Source organism: Haliotis rufescens, unplaced genomic scaffold (assembly GCF_023055435.1).
Source record: "Haliotis rufescens isolate VD_foot unplaced genomic scaffold, xgHalRufe1.0.p SCAF_3, whole genome shotgun sequence".
NCBI lineage: Eukaryota > Metazoa > Mollusca > Gastropoda > Lepetellida > Haliotidae > Haliotis > Haliotis rufescens.
The window spans coordinates 53258549-53264548 of record NW_025964001.1 but is presented as its reverse complement, the minus strand read 5'-3'; the positions used below and the strand labels follow the sequence as shown (position 1 = coordinate 53264548).

Here is a 6000-nt window from a genome sequence, read left to right as displayed (position 1 = left end):
AGTGTATTTGTCTTGCATTTTGGCCAATTCTGACTTGAAGTTGCTGTGTGCTGGATGCTGCTTCATCTTTTGGTTGCTGTACAGCAGAAGTTCACTCCTGTATGACCAAGAAAAAAACCCATTCATGTTCTGCAACAACATAGAACTAGACATCAAGTACATACACAGTGTAAAATTACCATTGTCCAACACCAGTTCTATTCATCACCGGACTTAACAAATCATGTTTACACAATTTGATAAATAAGTATATCACTGAATATTCATATGGAATACTAGTAGCAGTTACTTGTTGCAAAAACCTGAAACCACCTGAGACTAAGAGGTCTTTCATTGAAATATGTGAGTAAAATAAAACAAGTTGACTTACATACTTTTAATATAACCATGATAATGCATATTCAAATGTAATTCGAAATTAAGGGGTATGTGTGTTTTACAGGTTAGGGTTTGATATATTTATTTCAAATACTAGATTATAGTAATCAATATAATGTATTGACTTGCCTTCATGGTTATTTGATTAATTGTTGAGTGATTTGTGACACTATAAGTTTTTATGTTTATTTTTCCACATATTCTTTTTTGGTACCTGTTGATTAGAAGACCTTTATTTTATTTAATTTGGATATTTTTTGGGGGGATCAATATATTTACAGGCAGCGCTAAGAAAAACTATTTGGCATGCAGTAATGACTGTCATTCATCCAAAGTAGAGGAGATCATTCATTTTCTCGCAACTTTCAATTATTTAAAAAAACACGTTTTTTATTATTATCTTTTTCTTTGTGTGTGTGTGTGTGTGTGTGTGTGTGTGTGTGTGTGTGTGTGTGTGAGGGGGTCGGTCTTTTGAGTCTTTCTTGTTAATTTTTGACATCCGCACTTCATTACAGTCATCCAGTACATGTAGGTGAGAGTAAACTTATAGTGCAATCTACCATTGTGCTAGAAATAGTACATCTACATTATTATATCTATTCACATCTAATATACAAACTTATTTTGATAATTACACAACAAATTATGCACAGGCATTCTACATTGCATAAAAACCCTCTTGTCTCCTTCATAAAAAAATATTTAAAAATAAATTTCTTCTCAAAATTAACAAATTTCTTTATGGAATATTATTTACTTAATTAAAGGTGTGTGATAGAGTAAACATGGTAAATATGACCAAATAAAGTGCATATTAAATTTTAAGTTCCAAACACATGACTGGGTTATTAAGTATTATAATTACTAAAAAAATAAATAAATACAATATACTTAAATAAATTTTTAACGTTTAAAAATATATTCATAGCATAGATTTTCCAAATTTTCATGCTCCAAATCTTGCCTAATCTCATTAGGAGATAAATATTTCGTTTTGTAAGATTTGCGTTGGGGCGGGGGGGGGGGGGGGGGGGGGGGGGGGGAGGTCAAGCATGTGCGAGATTTTAGATATGCAGCTTAGCTGGGATGGAAAAAGTTGTTTACTGTCACAGTGGAATTACATATGTGAAAGAGACCATTGGAATTAGCAGAAGAATTAACCTCGAATTTTTTATGGTAAAAAGCACCATTGTTGGGATTGAGGAGAGACATGTATTTTTTGAATGAAAGTACAGGACAGAATTGGTCCGATGTTGCTTAAATGCATTTGTTGGGCCCATTTGAGTCTTTGAGGTCCCCCCTGTGATTTTTAGTGACTTCGGAGTGTGTCATTTCAATGAACTCAAGCCCCTGTTCATCTGTGGATACACGAAAGGAAGATGCAGTTAATTCCCTTTGGTTTTCTTTACCACGATGAGCAAAACCGAGTGGAAGGTCGAACCACACTTTACGAAGCAAGCCGGAAGGAGTTTCCGTATCCAAACTTTCACGAATTTTTTTAAAATCATTCTCGGTGATAGCAGCATGATGTGTTGTCTGGTCAAGGCCATCGCACTTAAGTTTTTTTTATCATGGACAGAAAAACATTGTTTGCAGTGTGAAAATCCCGGTCTTGGATAATGTTTATGCTGCGCTCAAATGGCGGTCCCCTGATGTGCCTGTGTATGGCAGCACGCAGCCCAACAAAACTCGATTTTGAGTAAAGATCTCCCTCAGCATTTCTGACTTCGGCATAAAAGAACCTCAGTCTCTCATTCATTTGAGAAGCAGGAAGCTCTTCGAACTTGGGTTCAAAACCTCGGAAACCAAGCCATTCTGGAAGTGAAAAAGATTGCCTTGTTCAGGGTACAAATGTGACAGTAAGTGGGAGTAATTTGTTATTAGTCCTATTACGGCGTCGTGTTTAAATGAAATTTTCGTACATCCATTTAGCATAACATATCTCAAATCTTACAAAACGAATTATTTAATTTACGTTAAGATTTTGGCCAATCTCGTTATATTATTGCCAATTTTTGCGATGACACATTGGTCACGCTTTACATTGCTATCATGGCAATGGTGTAAGGGAGGTAACTCTCGCTGATCGAATCTCTGTAGGAATTTTAGGTATGTGTTTATGTATTCTTTCATGTTTCAATGGCTTACGTCGAAATATTTTAACTCCCCAGGAGGTATTACGCCCAGTAGATTTGGAGAGGTTCCCATCCACGATGTCCTGTACTGCATTTGCATCAAGGGACGCAAAGCGGTCACTGGACGCTTGAACTTTGGGCTCTACGGAAACGCCGCCTGTATTTCCTAGTTCAGGGGCCATCTCAGAACGGTTTTCAGCTTCAACAGCTGTTGTGAGTTATAATAATAACAAAATTAGGTGGGTGAAGGAAAGTCATAACTATTATGGAGGTGCAATAAATGTTTTTTACTCTTGTTAAAAAATGATTTTCTTTTCTTTTCCCTTTTGCCAAGCCCAAGAAAATTACATCATTTATGATTATGATTGGGTAATTAATGAAAAAAGGTAAATTTCATTTACCTTCAAATTCTTGAATTATCTCAGAAAATATCTCGTCGTCCCAATCACTCAATATTTCATCGAAATCTCCGATGTGGAAGTCAGGGTAAATTTCCATCTGTTCCTCCATGTTGATGATTTCAAAAATAGTTCCATTAATTAATGTATACATACACGGTGATGAGACCCCAAAAATTCGGCGATGTTATGCTCATTCGACAACACTTTTTAACCAATCAGATCAGAGAACATACCTACTTTTATGTTACAATGCCTATTAAAACTGTCAAAGGTACGGCTTCCATGACACTGCTCATGCTGTCAGATACCAGAATACCGTGGTAAGTTGGCTAAAGTGGCCTACTTATTAGTAGTTACATCTTCATAAATAATATTACATCACAGAAACATGTGACACATCCTCCGTAATCATAAAACACTGTCCACTGAGACTATAAATACACGTCTGAACGATAGTACCGCAATGGTTGTCAAAATTATTTTAAAGGTTAAGAAAAGAACACATACTTTACGAACGGTCCCATGGTTGTCAGTTGTCAGTCAGGAACCGATAAACCTAACAGGAATGACAAATAACCGATCACATTTTTCTGAAATAAGTAAACTTTTACGACTGTCAACAGCGATGACAACCAAGCGTGGTAGTTTACTTGGTACCGTCTACAGAGTTAGCTATGGCAATCGCGCATTTGGAAAGCAGAATTAGTTCACGAGTATAGGCATGTCATCGGAAATGCTGGCACCGGAAGTAGCGCTTCGCGACACTTACGGGCCCTATATGTCCAGAGTCAGCTTGAACTAAGATGGCTGGTGACAACAAATCTTCCGCGACAATGTGACGTCATTCTGACGTCACTTCACGAGGCAACAAGCCAAACTTTTCAGCAGTCGCTCTCACGCCGCAAAAAATGCGCGCATTGTTTTTAACTGTAATATTGCTTGTGACAACATTTAGTAGACAGATTACTTCGTGAATATATATATTTGTTTAACAAAATAAAACTAAGAGATGGTAGATCTACAATCGGTTTCCTAAACATTATTTACAAAACGTGTTGTAATGTCCAAAGGACAACGTTATCATAACGTTAATTTGCAACGTTGTTGTTACGTTGTGGAATAACGTTACAATGTAACGTAATACTAACGTTGTCATAGTGATACGCAATTACGTTCTGGAAATTTTAGTATTAAGGTAATACCTCACTGCCTTGTTATTCTGGCAAATTCATGTTCATTTTGATAAAGCAGTTCTATTCCTTTATGTCTATCGAGAAGCAAACTGTAAAACGTTTCACTGACGTTTCAGAAACGTAGTTACACAACGTTGTGTGATGTCAAATGGACAACGTTTTCACAACGTGAATGTGCAACGTTGTTATAACGTTGTAAAATGACGTTGCATGTTGACGTTATAATAACGTTGTGACAACGTTATATCACGACGTTACCAATCCACAACCTTTCCACAACGTTGTGACAACGTCGTGTGTTAGCTGGGATCACACCGTACGACTGCACATACAGCAGCTTACATTAGTATTATAATGGCTCTTCAGCCCTGGGCCCCGTTCCACAAAGCGATCGTAGCGCTACGGCTGTCGTAAGTCTATGTTAAAGTATGGGAGTTACAATCATCTTAGCGCTGCGATCGCTTTGTGGAACAGGGCCCAGCATACGACTGCAAATACTGCAGCTTACATTTGTATTATCTTGGTTCTTCAGCACAGAGGAACATCACATCGTCGTTTTACTACGCATACAGCAGCTTACATTGTATTATAATGGCTCTGCAGCCTGGCGACAACAATACCCCCGAAAATATAACAAATCTGAATCTGTCCCCACTGTCACAAATCTGAAACATACAGACAACAGATTAAAACATTGAAAATGCAGTACTTTTCACATAAAGAAATACAAATAATCTTGCTTGCACTTAGACCGAGAATGAACTATTTAAATCTTCACACACCCTAAGTACACAAGTTTAACGCCACCTACCGGGGCGGACTACTCACTTACATCAACGATACACACCTCTAGGCGAAAGTAATTTCCTTCTAATTCATCCTTCAAACCAAAGAAATAATATTTCTCCCATGCCCAACAGTTACGCAACATGACAACAACACACTTAATAATGGGACACGCTGTGCGTTGCACGGCCGAGAGCTACAAAGAAAGTCAAAGACCAAGAGAAAGGAAAACTTTCATTCTATTATTAATACTATCCTAAATATATCCGTCCTTAGCATTCTCACTTTTCCATCTTCCATGTCTTTTAAACATACGGTCAGGTATGCCGCTGTTCGCTGCTGCTGTAGCACCACCACTACGTAGACTGTGCAGACCATAACTTTTAATGTTCGTAACAAAGGGAGACAATGCATCTAAGTTCCCTCAGTCTAGTGTAAGACATAGGATTGTTGCCTTTTCTTAACACATAACCAGACGCACAGTTGCTGAGGTTTCTGAAAACATACTGATCAGAATCAGCCGGAATACATGCAAGTTTTAGATATCGCTCCAAACATTCAACTGGACACAATTTCGATTAAGTTCTACTGATAACAATCCAGAATCCGTCTCTATATACATCTGTTTTAGACTCAATAAAAACTGTCATGTGAGATTCATAAAATATTATATCCGAACGGGAAATATTAATCAGTTCAGAAGATCTTAAGAATCAAGCATAAGCCAACAAGCACATCGCTAATATTACATTTACAATTCTTGAATCGTACACCTCTTTAACAACAGACTTAGCCAATTTACGTTTAGCTGCTTCCAACACATTTTTCACAAGACTATTTTTAGTAGGACTCTCAAGCCCCACACTAGAACACAACAGAAGGCTGTAATGACTGGTGAAACTGTATCGCTCTGTTGGACAATAGATAAAAGATAAAAAGCACAATGCAGGTGCGAAATAGGTAATACCTTCCTCATACTCATAATAGTCCTCTGTAAGATTTTTTAGAAAAATGCAAATCATCAACAACGCCATCATGACTGAAATACTCAACTGACAGGTCTTGATTCAATTCTGATGAGCCTCCGGCTGCAAAACTGGACATTCT

At 37.4% G+C, this 6000-nt stretch overlaps 1 long non-coding RNA gene across 1 annotated transcript; it reads left to right on the top strand.

The window, feature by feature from the left end:
• The first annotated feature begins 2146 nt into the window (after positions 1 to 2146).
• On the top strand, positions 2147 to 2728 carry LOC125384274. Its single transcript, XR_007223161.1, has 2 exons — positions 2147 to 2237; positions 2550 to 2728. It is a non-coding gene; the product is annotated as an uncharacterized LOC125384274 (long non-coding RNA).
• Positions 2729 to 6000: the final 3272 nt, after the last annotated feature.